Source organism: Rutidosis leptorrhynchoides, chromosome 11 (genome assembly GCF_046630445.1).
Source record: "Rutidosis leptorrhynchoides isolate AG116_Rl617_1_P2 chromosome 11, CSIRO_AGI_Rlap_v1, whole genome shotgun sequence".
Lineage (NCBI taxonomy): Eukaryota > Viridiplantae > Streptophyta > Magnoliopsida > Asterales > Asteraceae > Rutidosis > Rutidosis leptorrhynchoides.
The window spans coordinates 160764092-160782583 of record NC_092343.1 but is presented as its reverse complement, the minus strand read 5'-3'; the positions used below and the strand labels follow the sequence as shown (position 1 = coordinate 160782583).

General features: G+C 34.1%; 1 pseudogene; it reads left to right on the top strand.

The window, feature by feature from the left end:
- The first annotated feature begins 846 nt into the window (after nt 1–846).
- Nucleotides 847–18492, top strand: part of LOC139875150 (NAD-dependent protein deacylase SRT2-like) — an 81012-nt pseudogene continuing 63366 nt past the window's right edge.

The window sequence follows — 18492 nt, the reverse complement described above, 5'->3', positions numbered from 1 at the left end:
TCTCCAAAAGAAGAAGATTCTCAACAACTCATCAACATGACATACAACAACATAACCATGAGATCAACAAAGACAAGAACTTCCAAAAGAAGAAGTTTTTCAACTAGTTCAACAACACATCAACTACATGATTTCTCATCACCAAAACTTTAAAGTTTATGAGAATTTCAAAAGAAGAATTCTCATCAATTCAAGATATCAAAATGATCAACAAATCTTTACCAACTACCATAAACAACTTCTTACAAGAAGACACAAGAGAACCTGACTTACATTTAAGACAAAAGCATCATCAACAAGCCTTCTAACAAATCTTCCTCTAAAGTTCAAAGTCAAGAGACGATTAATGTCAAATCACATCTAAGGGGGAGATTGTTAGGTCTTTAAAATAGATGTAATTTGAGACTAGAAGCATTTTTGTAAGAGTGTGGTATGTGTCATATAAATACCACACTTAGACTATATTTTAGGCTTAACCCTTCACAATTACTCTCACCCTCACACCTTCACTTTCACACACTTAGCATATTCTCTCTAAACCTTGTAAACACCTCAACAATTGTAACTGATTGTATCATTCAGATTAACAGCAACATATTCAGATCCATAACATCTTCACCTTCATAAATACAATACATATACATACGGCATATACATACACACATACACGATCACATACATAATCATAAACATGAATTAGAGCAGAAATCATACTCTACAGGATATGAATGAAAAAGTATGGTGTTAGCCAAAAAGTCACTTCTTGTTCTATTTTTTTTGGAGATAAGCCATCTCGAATCGGCCTCTATCTTTGAAGTTCGCGGTTGACTCGAATAAACCGTATCAATGGTGCTTTCATTGAGTCAACGTGAGTCCCTTGCGACTCTCGTTAAAAAAATGAACACTCTTATTGCTTCCTTTGAGTCCACAAACACTAAGCTTGACATGGTTTGTCACCGAATTGCGGCTAATAACCGTAAATTAGAAGCCATGACCAAGCAACTCTCGTCGCATTTCGCCACCACGAACCGCCAACTTGAAAACATTACTAATCAACTCACCACCCGAACCACAGCCTTCACCACATCCGACGCTTTCGAACCACCCAAACAATCCCTTAACATTAACCTTACCATCACGTTAACACCTATCCAACCCCTTGCACCGACAACACCACCCTCAAGCCCAAACTAATTGAAACTGATGAAACCATTCCCACTTACATGGAGGTCTCACATACTGTTGAACACGTCCCTTCCAAAACTTACATTCCAACAACCACTAACACATCCACCGAAACCTTCGTTACTCAATTCCTCGCCTTATCTCATCCTACACTACACGGTACCGTATCCACACGTTCTCCACATGTTACGAGTCACATCATGGGTGACGTTACCACTCTCGTCAACTCCGGTTACACCACCAAACCACCACAGTTTGTAGTTCTTCAAACTGCACATGAACCCGATTGGAAGATTCCGATGATGTTGCGGTTCAAAAAGTTATGGCTGTTTGTCGAGAATGGGTGCTCGTTTATACGACCGCCCCGCAAACCACCTTGGAAGATTTCTCCAACCTTGAGGACAAGGTTAATTTTCAACCGGTGGGTATTGATACGGTCATCAATTTTAGAAGACGTTTGTGTTGGTTACAAAAGCACGATGAAGTAGTTTTATTTACAGTTAGCATTAGTGGCAGTTTAAGTAGTAAATAAAAGGTTTGTATGCGCGAACATGGGTTGGTTACCACGTCCCACAACATGATCTAGTATCATTAATTGTAGCCAGTAGTGATTCAGTGGTTAGACATGTTTAGAAGTTGCAGTTAGTAGCCTAGTTTCTTACTATAAATATGTTATCTTTTTATTAGAATGAATATGAATGAAAAAGTTTGGTGTTAGCCAAAAAGTCTCTTCTTGTTCTATTTTCTTTAGAGATTAGCCATCTCGAATCGGCCTCTATCTTTGGAGTTCGCGGTTGACTCGAATAAACCGTATCATCAATATTTAAAAAATTTGCTAAGAGAGGAGATAACTTTTTTACCTTTTGCAAAAAATCTCCTGCACAATAAATGAGATATAATCCCGATCCCAGTTCTACTTTTGACCAAGATCCCGTATTTGACCATTAATTACGCCTTAACTCCATCGTTGATCAATTATTACTAAAGAAAAAATAGGCCCACCAAAAAATAGGCCTCGTTGATCATTGCCCATTTTATGTCGGCCCTTCTTTTTAATAATTTCATTCTACAAAGTGGGTTCTTTATGGCCCAACATCATGTGGGATTTCTAGCAATGTTTTGTCAGGTTTAGCAGGGTGTTATTTTTCGTTTCTCTTCATTTTATGTCTTTCTTTTTAGGCTCACATGCCTCTTTCATTGTATTGTTTTTCTTCATCGTTTCGATGAAGGTTTTCTTTAAATATATATTAAATTTTCGCCGTAACAAAAAAAAATTATTACAAAAGAATCCCAACGCACAAGGGGGAGTTTGATTATAATACCATTATTCTATGTTGGTAGAAAAAAAAAATTGTTATTAAAAGTTACTAATCCTTTTATTTTTTATAATGTTTCCGGTACATATCCAACACACGGGTGAGGGGGAGATTGATTCTAGCGTCACCGTGAGTTGAATAGAGCTGGGTTCATGTCGGGCAAATCAAACAAGGCTTATGTTTAACTGAGTTCATGTCGGGAAACATAAAAACTTCTGACGAACCAAACAAGGTTCACGTTAAACTGGGTTCATGTCTAGAAAAAGAAACTTAAATATTTCAAGTGAACTGAACAAGGTTCAAGAATGAACTAGGTTCATGATTTGGAATCTGAATATCTCAGGCGAACCAAACAAGGTCCAAGTTAGACTGGGTTCATGTCTGAAAACTTAAATATTCATAGGCGAACCAGTGAAGGTCCAAGTTGGAATGGGTTCATGTCTATAAATTGAATACTTCTTGGCGAACCAATAAAGGTTCAATAACGCTTGTGTTCATGTCGGGAGCTTGATGATCGAGGCAAATCTAATGAGTTCAAGTCGGGAATCGGCTGAACAAAATTGAAGACTAGCCCGTGATTGACTAGTCAACTGAAGACCCCTCAATGATGTATTGGGCAAGTTGAATTGTGAAAATCCCACTATTCAACTTGAGGGGGAGTGTTAGAATACAACTATAAAAAACTTACATTTTATGGTATTTGACCTTTGGATCAGAGAAATCATATTCTCATCATGTCGTCACAAGCAAAAATAAGCGGTCAAAGTGGTTCCAAAATGTGTTTGGATTCATACCCCAACTAGGAATTAGCTGTTAGGCCATTAGTTGTATATAATCATGTTCATTTGTAATAGAAAACTTAACCAAATCTATACAAAATGTAGTCGTTAAAGCATTCTGCTCTCTTTTATTATTTTCAAGTTTATCATCTTAGTTCTCATACTCAATACATTATCAATAAACAAATTTATATTTCCGCATTATCAATTGTTAACATATATAACATATTTGTATTATAGTTTTTTTTTTTTTTTTATGTTTTATCATATTTTAAGGCAACAGACACTGTTTATACAGCTAACAAATATTGTAAGGTTCTGTTAGGTATCATGTACAGACGGTTTGCCGGATCTCAGCTCCTGGCACCACTTTGGATGTGTTAAAAAGGTCCCCGATGCAGATCCACCAACCGATAAAGATGTCTATCTTTTGTACGAATTTGATGATAGAATGTATGTTCTGATGCAGTCGTATTTGGTGTTGTAATTGAATTTAAAAGCTCTTCAGTGTATGAAATGGTCTGATCGTAACCTGTGCAGTAACAAGGTTGTTGTTTTGACTGGAGCTGGGATAAGCACAGAATTTGAAGCAAGGACCCGATGGTGAGTGTGAAATCGATGAAAAATTCTAATAACTGGTAACATTTCCATTTTAGCGATGTGTAAATTACAAATTGAATTTACTAATTGACTTAATGTATCTATGTTTTTTGGTGATAATGTACCAAAGGATAGAGCGGTTGTAGCCATGGAACCTTCTGGTGGGTGTGATGCTTTCCTTGTTCTTGGTTCATCGTTCATGACTAGTCTGCTTGTCGACTTGTCAGATACAAATGTTCATGCAACTTTATGCGACCTAAATGTTACTTAACTTTGGTACTTTTTTGTGGTTTGTTTTTGATTAATTGAGAAATATACATGATTTGTACAGACCGGCTCATGAGGCTGGTGCTGCTACAGCAATTATAAAATAGGCAAAACTCAATGTGATGATATTGCAGAATTTAAAATTAACCCGAGACTAGGAGAGGTATTTCGTACCGGAAAATCATTTTAGTGTGAGTTAAGCATTTGATTATTGTGCGGTTGGAACCTAAAGTTTAACAAACTGTGATGCTGACTTCATCAATTTCTCTTGGCACGATGTTTTGGTACAAGGTATCTGTTCTACATGTTCTTTTATTTGACTATAGTCCTTATGTGATCTGAATCCTGTCGTTTTTGTTCTTGTTTTCTCATCTGATGTATGTGTGTATTAACGTTATTTTCCATTCATCGTAAATATGCAATTAAATTTGTGTTTGTATAAGCAATATCTAGAAATTTTATATGTATTATTGATACGTTACGAAATTCGTAACCGATCAATTATGTATATTTCATTCAAACAAATCAACGTATGAAAGAGTTGCTTCATGGATGTATGTTGATAAAGTATCAAGTATCATGCAATGTTCATTTGATTTCATTGTCTTGAAGTTTAATTCGCCAGCAGTTAATTTTGAGCTGCAGAACTATATGAGCGAGTTAAGTATGAACCATTGAATGACAACATTCAAACGACATACACTTTAAGGACAAATATGGTGTCTCTTTTGAGTTATTGGATTGCTTTGTATAGTTGCGTTATGCAAGGGTGTTGCCATTTGATGTATATTGGTGCATAATAAAGATGTTGCGCGTGACTGCCTGAAATTGTCACAAAACACCCCCGGATTGGGCGCTTACAATTCGGGTAAAAGAACTCATATGGTAAGAGTAGCCTTGCTGACGAGGACATGCGATACAAAGCTGCCCGAGCTAATTAAAGGTACTTAATTGAATCTTCAAGGCTTAGGTGAAGCTCACTAAAATTTCACATTTTATACACAGATTTGAACTAGTTTTAACTTGTCATAGGACCCTTGACCAACGTGAAGCTGCATGATTCAAATTATGATCATTGTAAACCAAAAACTCATTTCTTACCAATAATTGACTTTATCAAAACATCAAAACATCAAAACATTATATACATAAGAGAACTAGAATTCTGCATCAACCAACTTTCCAATTTTATACATGGAAAATGAAAATAAAAATGACATATAAAACATGCAAAATAAAAATGACATATAATTATAAAATGCATATAATTTAAATATGTATAAATGAAGTGCAATGCAACTATAATTATTAATGATTATGGTTATGGATCCAAGAAAAGAAGCTCTGCTTTTGTGGAAGCTCTTAGGAACCGCATAACATCCTTAGCAAAGTTGTACTTTTCATGCGCATCGGCAGTTGCACTCGGTCGGATTGATATGTTTTCAAGAGTGGGAGAATGATCAAGTAAAAGCTTTATAAAGAGCAACAAGGGTCTTGATCTTTCTACATAAAAGATATTTATAGTTTTTAACCGGTTCAATGTCTGGTCCAAACAGTCAGACGTTTCCAAATAAGTTAAAGCTGGTTTCACATCCAAATCCACGTTACGAAGACCCTGAAAATACATTAAAAGGGTGACCCTGCATTGAATGTACCTACCTTAAATAGAAGCACACCCAACAAAGAAACACAGGAAAAAGATAGTTTATCTGACTAGTCACATTGATTCGTTCTAAGTAAGGTGAGTTTCGAAGAATGCATAAAACACCTTGAAGTTGAAACAAGTCACCAAAATTGAAGTTTTGTAAATTGAGAAACTTTAAACTATTAGCTGGGTGTGGAAGCCACTTGGGAATATTTTCTACAATAGAAAACTGTGAGAGTGAAAGTAAGACTTTAAGTTATCAAAGAAAGATATGGAAGACGATATAAAAGAATATATGAGAACTAACTACACACTGGAGAGATGTAACTTGGTGCATGCAACCAGTTTCAACATCTTAAGATGTGGTAAGTTGATGATCGTTCCATGCAAGTTAGCCCCAAATTCAATATTCCTGAGCAATAGATTTTCAAGATAGAGAAATCCTTGAAAATCGAGTGATGGTTTAATGATACAGTTTTCAAGTTCTAGCATTCTCAATTCTTGACAACGGAATAAATAACATGGGAGTTGATAACGTCGGTTTTTATTAATAAGGACGAGTTTTCTAACATCATCTCTTGACAAGGATAAAATCCATTGATCGACTTCTTGGAAGCTATCAAGAACCATGTTTGGTATGTGAAGATGTAACTTTAACAGAGGACCCTTTAGAAAGTTAAAGATTTGGTTTGTGATCCTAATAAACCCATTATGACCAAACGCTTCATTTTTGGCTAATGTTTCTGAGAAATGTCTATCAAGAACCAGTGAACTCAATGTGGTCCATTTGTACGCCCACTTTTTTGATAAAGCGTGTCCTCACAGCATCTTGAACGGGGAGCTTCTCTAAAATCGAGTCAATCAAATACTCTGGCAAAACCTCCTCTCAGTATTGTTATCTGTCATTATTCAAGAAAACAAAGACTGGTTTATTCAAAAGGAAAACAAGTTCATCATTATACATAAAACAAGTTGACATAGCTAATACTCTTGAATTTTGTTACTGTATATTATAAATGAACTTGTCAATAACAGGATACCTGACAAAAATAAATACAGTACTTTTTTTCTGCAATTATTGATGGTTGAAAGCATTTTTCTTAACTTTCTTAATAGTATGGCCCTGACTATATAGTTCGGAGTAACATTTTCTATCAATCATCAGAATTGAACATTCTCCTTGCAACATACAATGGAATGATAGTCAAAATATAAGCAATGAAATATTGAAGGGAAAGGTAGAGATATCAACACACATCTCAAAGATAGAAAACGAGGCGACTGCATGAATAAAAAAAGTAGTCAACAAAACTTATAAAGGTGAGTATTCGAGCAAGAAGGTTCAAAAGGTTGTTAAGGGTAAGAATGAGGGTAATGGAATCTTAAATGGATGTAATAATGTCCATCCTAAAGAAATATTACCACCCAAAAGCAAGCTGCAGGCCAATGATACTTGAAACTAAGTACAGAATGAGGAATTAATGTTGACCAATAACAGGATCCTTTTACTTATACCTGCAGACTTATAACTAGTGCCAATAATTAATTTTTATTGTTTTATCAGTTCTTCAATTAGAAAAACTGGTTCTACCTCTATCTTTTATCAATTTTCAACTAATTACAGTTTCGCTTTCACTGTGACACATCTTTTAATCCTAGACCAGTTCAATTGATGCAAATACTATTATAGAAAAAATGACCTGTAAACAATGTATAATTAAACCATCCAGGCATAGCTTGGATGGCCACCAACACTTTCAATGAAGGTGAGGTCACGGGTTCGATTCCCTTCAAGGCACTTCAAACGCTTGGGGCGAACTTAAGAGACCAATAGCCCGAGGATGCTTTACCTGGTAGCGGTGGAGGGTTGGCTTGCCGTTTACCCGGGGTTTACCCGCTGCGGGGGGCCAATGTGCCCGTTCGTAGTAGGGGTTCCTCGTAAAAAAAAAAAAACAATGTATAATTATTCGAAAACCGAAAACAATCGATTCAAATCTGCTGCTTTATGTTTAGGGCTTCTAATAAATTGATAGTAATAATTTCGGTTACTTGGATATTTTTCGAATAAATCTCTAATTAAGGTATAGCAACAATAACTAATCAAATTATTGAGCCAGGATCTACAAATTCAATTGGAAAAATAAATGTGTGAATTACAGAATTAAATCAAAGAAGATAAAAAGTCGAATAGGAATGAAGACAGAAATCAAATCTTTTCAAACATATCGCTTATATGAAAGAATTGAACCAAATTAAAGATTAACTTACCGATATTCGGAAATACAGATGAATCCATCGGAGTACCGATATTCTAGTTTTGCAGTGTGTAAGGTTTTTAGCGATGTAGTTTTTAATAAGTTAAAGTAAACATCCCTCAACTTTTGTTATATGTGTATGCTTCAAAACCAAAAGTTTTATTTGCAGAATAGGTCCCTTGTTCAATTAAAATTCAATTAAAATTAATATAATATTCTTTATTTAAATTAAAATTTTAGTTATTTTCTTTGATTGAAATCGATGAAGATTTCCACATGTAAGATGCTCAAAATGTGATAGAGTTCATAAGAAAGCTATTGCACGCCTGAATGAACTAGTCTTGCTGGATATGACCAATTGTGTAAACGTACGAAAATTTCCACACTTACTTGCCTCCCTTGTATATGTTGAAATATGTGCTTGCTTTTACGATGCTTGAATTCACACTCCAATTTGTTTAACGATTTTTTCCCAAACGACTAGTCAGTAGAGTAATCTAATGTCAACAGAGAGATTGATTCTAGAAGGAAACAATATAACAAGCTTACCAAAATGTAATCAAATTCTACCTACATTTATATTTATATATCTTAGCGCTAACCACTTTTCAAAGATCCAGTCAATTCAAGGATCTCCAGCTATGCTTTTGGAAATAAACGAATGCCCAAATTTATGGGAGGTGGAGGGTTTTTTAAGTGGAGTTCAATAGACAAGTGGAGAAGACAAAATAATAGATTGGGATCTTCAATGGATCTGGATAGTCTAGATTATTCTAAACCAGTGGTATGTTAAACTTTGTTATGTTCTATTGTACTATGCTTTTTAATTAGTTTAGTTTCATTGGCTTATATATCATTAATAAATGTTACTGAGAACCAAACCAAACTGAATGATAGAGGATAGTGTATACGTAGGTATTGTATGAATATGGTGATGGAAAACCGTGTGTACTTTTATATTCAGATAACACAGCGGACAGTTAAAAGTAAATATATTTACATTACAAAACATGCACACGATTAACGGTTCCATTAGATCCAGTTACACCACTAATAATTATCAAAATATATAAATTCACAAAGTGAGTAAACGATATACCTTTCCTGAAGAAACGGATTGTAGGAGAGAAACTTATGATCAATAGTATGACCGTCTCTTTGGATAGTCCACACTACACTTCAAACAATCGCCAATGGATGATAGTCCAAACTCAAGTAACAAATTAATCAACCCTTGATTAATTGTGTGAGACAATTAATATAATGATACTCCGTATATATATTAAGACTTCTCAAAATGAATCAAAAGAAACTTGAAGTTTTATTTGTGTTTGTTTACGTTGAACAAAGACAACAAAAAATAGATCACCCTATTATTTTCTTTCCTTGACTCTCTCTTTTAAAACCAAAGGCCACATATATCTATATATATATGTAATAAAGTGGTATACTTTTAGTCAGTTGATAATCAACTGATGGAGCAAAATAACATTATTAATTTCTATATTATGGAGTAAGTAATCAACTTTAAAATTGGTTGAAAAGAAATTGTCACTAACAATTTCATATCTTATCTTTAGCTTTTCTTTTTTGTTTTTCACTTTTGCATTAACTTTTGTTTGCCACCAACGAATTGACATTTATTTTGACAAACAAAATTGCATTTATTTTGTTACTTGATTATATATATACATCATATATATATATATTTCATTTGACGTCTAGATGTATATGTGTGTGACTCCGAATGCTCAAATAAATTTAGCCATATAGTTATATGTTGTACCTTGCACATTAATCTTACAGACTCCCACTTGTGCATGGCACAACACCAAGTAACTATACAAACAATGAATACCGTCTAGCAACAGGTCATTGTCCCTAAATTTACGTAAGGGTAGTTTCTCAGAACTGCTTATAGTAAGTGTTAAATGTCATTCGTCCTTTTGTTTCAGATACTTTAGTTAAACTTGAGATATGGATCATCGGTCATTCTCATTTGTTTAACAATTTTATTTCTCGATCTTAGAAATAAATTAGATCACCAAATTAATTAAGTATCATCTTAATTACATCTGGGTGCGGCCACACAAATATCTTATTCATTCATCGAGGAGCTCAAAAGTATCTAACTCCAAACATTTTGGAGGAACAAATCCAATATTGCATACACGTGTCTCTCACGAGCTTTATATTATACCCAATAATGGCCTTTATTACAGCCTTATTCAGGACAACATTTAACCATATCAAAGTACAATATTTCACACATCGAAACCCGCGTGCATCTCAAGTCTAAGGACATAAAAACATAATCACTAAAAGATTCACTACTGACAACGATACATGTAGTGATATCTCGGTTGGGTCATTCCAATATCCATCATCAATGAATACATATGAATTTGGTCTATGCAAGTTAACTATTTATCATCAATAAATATAACCAACATTCATATTAACCTTAATTCATGTTATTCCCATAACATGATTGATTATGGAGATTTTGAATAATCAACAATTATTCATGGATTAAACATGCTAATATAGAACACAGTGATATAAATGGAAATGATCATACCATCAATATATCAATTCATTATGATAAAACTGTTTAATGTTCCAAAAATATCCAAATACTAAATTATAAATTAAAAAGATCAGTAGCATAACGAAGTCCAATACTACTAGCATGATCATCATGCTTGTTGTGTGTTATGGGCTTCGTGAACGGGTCAGTCACATTATCATCTGTATGAACCTTAAGAATACTAATATCATTCATCTCAACGACTTCTTGAATGTAGTCAAACTTTCAAAGAATGTGTCTGCTACCTTTAGGTACACGTGATTCTTTCGCAAGTATAATAGCACTTGAATTATCACAGTATATTTCCATAGGAGATTCAATGCTGGAAACTACTTCCAGTTCAGCAATGAACTTCCTAATCCAGACAGCTTCTTGAGCAGCTTCTGAGGCAGCAATGTATCCTGCTTCCATTGTAGATTGTGCAACTGTGCTCAGCTTTGAGCTTCTCCAATCAACTGCCCCGCCATTCATGACAAAGACATACCCTGACTGGGATCGAGAATCATCTCGATCAGTTTCGAAACTAGCATCTGTATAACATCTAATACTCAACTCTTCTTCCAAACCACCGTAAACCATGAACATATCTTTAGTTCTCCGCAAATACTTAAGAATGCTCTTAACAGCAATCCAATGTTCTTCACCTGGATTCTGTTGATAACGACTCGTCAAACTCAAAGCTAACGAGACATCAGGTCTAGTACATAACATAGCATACATAATGGATCCTATAGCCGAAGCATATGGGACACATTTCATTCGTCTTATCTCATTAGGTGTGATGGGACTTTGAGACTTGCTTAAGGTTATGCCCTTTTGCATGGGCAATGCTCCGCGCTTGGAGTTTTGCATGTTAAATCTTCGTAAGATTTTGTCAATGTATGTACTTTGACTCAAACCAATAACCCTTTTGGATCTATTTCTATAGATCCTGATTCCTAGAATATACTTAGCTTCTCCAAGATCTTTCATGGCAAAACATTTTCCAAGCCAAGATTTGACATCTTGCAAAGTTGAAATGTCATTTCCAATAAGTAGTATGTCATCAACATACAAGATCAAGAAGACAACTTTGCTCCCACTAGCTCTAATGTAAACACAGGGCTCATCTTGGTTTTGAGAAAAACCAAACTCTTTGATTTTCTGATCAAACTTAAGATTCCAGCTCCTGGATGCTTGCTTTAATCCATAAATGGATTTTAAAAGCTTGCATACTTTATTAGGATGCTTTGGATTTACAAACCCTTCCGGCTGAACCATATATACGTCCTCGCTTAGGTCGCCATTTAGGAAAGCGATTTTGACATCCATTTGCCATATTTCATAATCATGAAAAGCAGCTATGGCAATAAGTATCCTAATTGATTTAATGCTCGCGACTGGTGAAAAAGTTTCCTCATAATCAATTCCTTGAGTTTGAGTATAACCTTTTGCCACCAACCGAGCCTTAAAAGTGTTTACATTATCGTCCATGTCAGCCTTCTTCTTAAAGACCAATTTACATCCAACTGTTTTACAATTGGGTGGAAGATCAATCAAGTCTCATACTTGATTTTCTTTCATGGACTGCATCTCTATATCCATAGCATCTCGCCATTTTTCAGATTCTAAACCTGATATGGGCTCACGGTAGCTAGAGGGTTCATCATAATCCCCTAGATGAAATTCATCTGAATTAATCAGAAGATTTAATCTCTCAGGTTGATGAGGAGTTCTACTAGATCTACGAATTACAGGTGCAACACGTTCTGGCTCACCAACAGTATGTTCAGCTTCAACGTGCGGTTGGCTAGTGCCTTCAGAAGGTATGTTACTTTGTGATTCTTGAATTTCTTCAAGATCTACTTTACTCCCATTAACTTCTTGTAAGAGAAGATCTCTTTCAAAGAATTCAGCAAAACGAGCAGTAAACACTTTGTTTTTAGCTTGGTAGTAAAAGTAGTAACCCATTGTTTCTTTTGGGTATCCCACAAAGTGACATTTGATACCTCTGGGTTCTAACTTGTTTGAAGTGTCACGTTTCACATACACTTCACAACCCCAGACTTACAAATAAGACAACTTAGGACTCTTTCCATGCCATAATTCATATGGTGTCTTTTCTACCTTCTTGGTTGGAACCATATTGAGTATGCGTGCAGCAGACTCTAATGCATAACCCCAAAAAGACATTGGTAGAGTAGTTAGACTCATCATAGATCGAACCATATCAAGTAAAGTTCGATTCCTCCGTTCCAACACACCATTGTGCTGTGGTGTGTAAGGTGGAGTGAACTGTGAGACAATCCCACAATTCTTCAGGTGGTCCAAAAACTCTTGACTCATATATTCCCCTCCCCGATCAGAGCGAAGGGCTTTAATGGTCTTTCCAAGTTGATTCTCTACTTCATTTTAGAAGATTTTGAATGTTTCAAAAACTTCATGTTTATGTTTCAGCAAGTAAACATAACCATATCTACTATAATCATCAGTAAATGTAACGAAGTATGATTCACCATTTCTAGACATAGTTCTAAAAGGACCACATACATCAATATGTATTAGTCCTAAAAGATCTTTAGCTCTTTCACCTAAACCGGAGAAAGGAGCCTTTGTCATATTTCCACATAAACATGACTCGCATACATCAAATGACTCAGAGCCAGTTGATTCCAAAAGCCCATCAGATTGGAGTTTTGAAATGCGTTGTTTGTTTATATGACCAAGACGACAATGCCATAGATAGGTATTATTCAAGTCTTGCTTAACTCGTTTGGCAGTACAGGTATATACTGAATTATTATTTGAGATCACACCATGCATATCAATTTCAAAAATACCATCACGTGGAATAGCATTAAAATAAAATACATTATTCTTAGAAACTGAAAGGACCCGTTCATATACATTATAAACGATTCACAATAGTTGATTACATCACGAGGTATTTGACCTCTATATGATACGTTTTACAAATATTGCATTCGTTTTTAAAAGACAAACTTTCTTTACATCAAAAATTGACGGCATGCATACCATTTCATATTACATCTAACTATAATTGACTTAATATTAATCTTGATGAACTCAATGACTCGAATGCAACGTCTTTCAAAGTAGGTCATGAATGACTCCAAGTAATATCCTTAAAATGAGCTAATGCACAGCGGAAGATTTCTTTAATACCTGAGAATAAACATGCTTTAAAGTGTCAACCAAAAGGTTGGTGAGTTCATTAGTTTATCATAATCAATCATTTCCGTAATAGTAATAGACCACAAGATTTCATATACATAAACGTTTTAATAAAAATATTCTAAGTGGTTGAGCACTTGGTAACCATACTTAACATTTAATCAACGTCGCATATTCCCTTTATTATGAAATCTCACTACACTGTACCAAGTGTAATCACTGAAAACGAAGTACTGTGCAACCGTTGAATACTGGTCGTCCAGTCCGGTTGGGGTTGTCAGGCCCGATAGATCTATCAACAGGATTCGCGTTTACAATACCCATGTAAATAATAGTTATCAAGCTACAGGGAAATATGCCAGTGGTACAACTCAACGTAGAATATATTTTTAAGTACTTGTGTCTATTTTGTAAACATTTATAAAAGCAGCGCATGTATTCTCAGCCCAAAAATATATATTGCAAAAGCAATTAAAAAGGGAGCAAATGAAACTCACTTTTGCCTTGAAGGTATTTAATTCGACTTAGTCTCCGATAGATATCACGAACCTAACCATATATATAATATATCAACATATTTTCTTTTTAGGTAATTGTTACATATATATATACTTTTAATACTTTTAATATTTTCTTAGTCCGTAGTTAGCAGTCCGATGTTAGTGGTCCACAATTAGTTGCTTAAATAAAATAAATAAAGACCCCATCGTATTCGTATTGATCAGAATTAATCTCGACCCATGGTACCATGTTGTCAAATGACGTGTTGCGTACATAAAGTACCGTGTTGTCAAATGACGTGTTGCGTACAATCATGAGGTCTTATGATTAATCTTCTCGTGTTGTTTACGGGTGGTCCTGAAATATATAAAATCAAATCATAAGTAATTATATATAAAATATCATATTAATTAGAAAAGATATGATTAATTTACTTTTTCTCCAAATATTTTCGTAGCTAAACTAGCTTCGGATACCCAATCTTGTTTTAGTCGTAGTTTCTTCATTACAACTCCGTTTTTGTTGGTTCAACTTGCCACTTCCTTGGATCGAGTCAAATTTTAAGAATATGAACTGAAAATACCTTAGTTTGTATTCGAAATCATAGGTTATAGGTCAAACTTTGGTGAAACTTATGAAAGTGATCATTTTCCATCATAAAAACAACATTTAATGATCATTTTTCTAAAAATACTTACACTTTGAGTTAAACCATGAAATTTTTATGTGTTAACATATTCATAAGAAATATCATTTTTTCAGAACATGAACTTCCAATTCAAAGTTCAAGATGGTTTTTAATTATCCAACCCAAAACAGCCCCGGTTGCACTCCGACGATGTAGATTCAGTTTTTAAGATGTTCTTTGTAAAACCAAGTTATATCTTGTTAAGTTAGCATATCATTATGATATATTACAGGTCTTGAAGTGTTTTAAAAGTTAAGTTAGAAGGATCTATTTTGTTTGCAAACAAGTCTGAAATCATTCAAACTATGTTCTTGTTGTTAAAATTTTACAACATAAAATAAGATAGCTATATAAATATGAATCGAATAAAATTATGAACAAGGTTACTACCTCAAGTTACTTGGACAAAGTTACTGTAAGAGATAAGAAAAAATCTTGGAATCAAAGAGTGGTGGAGTTAGATCAAAAGGTTGGAAGTATACTTCTTCAAATGGGTGGTTATTTTGATATGTTCTTGAAAGAGTTTTCTTATGGTGTTTAAGGCTTGTAATTGAAGCTAAATGATGGGGAAAATGCTTGCAGATGATCAAGTATGAAGTTAGGAGTATTTTGAGAGAGAAATGAGGGTGTAGGTATGAGAAAATGGAGTGAAGAAATGGTGTTCATTTATAAAAACGTTTTTAGTTTATAAAGAAAGAAAAGGATTCCTAATTTTGTTTTCTTACTAATAATTCATACTACTTGACAAATTCTAGTTACCTCATATCTAGGGCAGTAATAATGTTGATTAGGATGTTGATTTTATGTGTATATACCAATAGTAAATACGTATAGAAGCTGGGTATGATACGGGTACATATACCCTAGATATACGTATAGAAATCTTGAGGAAACGGAACGAGAATTCAAATATAGCTATCTTTTGTGAATATAATTATATTGTTTTATGTATTTAAGTCCTTAAAAAGTAATTAAATACATTATATATACGATACATGTATAAACCTTATAAGTTTTAAGTCAAAGAACGTTACGTATAGTTATCGTTTTGAAAACTTAAGTTAGTAGTTTCAAAATATACTTATAACTCATTGTCATTAGTACACAATGAGATGTTAAACCATCCTTAAATCATGTTAAATATATATAAATACATATATATACACAAACGTATAATTATCGTATGTTATATAGTTCGTGATATCATCGGTCAAATTGGACGGTCAAACGTTGTGTAAAACTCTTTTCAAAAACACAAGTCTCAACAATTTGGATTGCTTATCATGTTGGTAAGGTTTAATTTATGTAAATATTAATCTCATAGGTATAAAATGATCGGAAAAATCCGGGTAGTTACAGTACCTACTCGTTAAATAAATTTCGTCCCGAAATTTGATCGAGATCGTCATGGCTAACCATAAAAATGTTTTCATGATGAATATGAGTTGATAAATAGAGTTTTATAATCATTGAGTAATATAGATAAAACAATTTGATTACGCGAAGAGTATAAGTGAAGCTATCACAAAAGAGTGAAATGAATAAATGCAGATTCGTTTTAACCAGTGACGTAGTCACGGTTGATTTTCAGATTTAGAGGAAATCTTCATCATAAGATTTGGGTTCTTCGATAATTAAGGAAATTAGAATCCTCTTTGGTTAAATGCGATGATCTGTCCTGATTGTTCTGTCTAGTACTTCACTATAAATCCACCATCTTCGTTTCCTTACAACTCACACCTTCTATTCTTTCTCCCTCAACTCATATTTTAAAGTATTTGTCAATATGCTCCATCCAGTGCTGATTCTTGATATACTCCTCACTTTCATATCCGTCGTTCTTCTTTTTTATCTGCCGCCGAAAGAATCTATTTACTTCTACTATACTCTTGGTTTTATAGTGTTTTTAGTTCTCCCGTGTCTTTATATTGCTATATGCATCGATATATATGGTTTATAATTTTCGGGTTGTCATTGGGCTTTATATCTTCCCTTATATTTCCAAGTCCCTGCTTCTGTCTTCTATAATCATTGTCATCTACAGTTAATGCTCCATTCTATTTGCTGCGATTTATACTCCTATTTCTATTTCAGAGCTTCATTCTTTCATTTCCTCTTCTTGCGATTAAGCACCGTATATAATGGTCCAGATTTCGTAGATATGAATTTCGGAATGAACATAGTTAATGTTCTAAGAGTAAAATTGAAATGGCACGATCTTGATTTGTCAAATTACCAAAATTCAAGAGAAAAGATAGAATTATCAGAAAGAATATGTTCTCGATATGTTTGGAGATTAGGTAGAATGTAAGAGTCGTGTAACATGGCACATGATGACGTTATAATATGTGAATCATCACGTTCCATTAGAAACTCAGCATGACTTACTGTAATATAATCACGTTGATCAAGTGTCATTATATTATACTAACTCATGCTTCAGTTCCCAATACTACTTCAAAAACATTCATAATTTAAATTCGAATTTTTCAGAATTTAGAAATTAATATAGTTTCCTTTATAATGTATCATTGATATCGCGAAGAGATAAAAGATTTCAGTTAAGAATAGTTATGAAAATATCTTCAAAAATATGGAGGATATTTATAATGAAAGATATGATGATATCTTAGAATATTTAAGATAAGAGGATGATGAAGAATATTATCCAGAAGGGTTTAGAGTCAGGAGCAAGGTATTTGATAATGAGGATACTGAATCATTTGGATTCTTTGAAGGTAGGTTTAGTCTTTGTGATTTGTCCACAGCCTCCTTCATACTTTGCTCAATCCGTTTTCCAGTTCCAAACCTTCTCTTTTTCCGAGTTTTGCCAACACACTATTTTTTATCATCAAACTTTTTACTGTTAAGATCGTTGACAGTTTCTCCTGCTTCATCAGCATTTTTTAAAATTTCGAGAACTAGTTCGCAGTTTAGGCGTTTTTCAGAAACTTCACATTCGAAGTATGTAAGTCTTGGAGGTAGACATTATATGTATATATAACTGTTGATGTAGACATGCTGCAAGATTTCAAAATACTGATTACTGATTCTCAATAATTGGTATGGCAATTCTTGTTACAAAGTGCGGATGAGTATATGATAGGGTTCTAATGAATATATCGATTTTTCTGAAAATCAAAGATCAGTGAAATTGTTGGTAAGTTTATTGCTAATGTAGTGGGACATAAACGGTTCTTCGATAACGATGGCGAAAGGGCATCGTATATATCGAGATTATAATAAGACCGTTTTAATTGAAAAGTCGAAGTTGACTTGTGGAGCTATGACACAACTGTCTACTTTGGTAAGGAATTGAAAGGACATTTTTGCTAAATAAATGCCAAAGAGTCTGACACGGATACGTGTTAAACTATGACTTTAGTTTTGAGAGTTTTTCAGGTGTATACTGTGGGTAACATGTGGTTGGATCATCATCTCGATTGTTCATTATTTGAAGCGTCTTCAGGAATTTCGAAGGGTTTGGACACA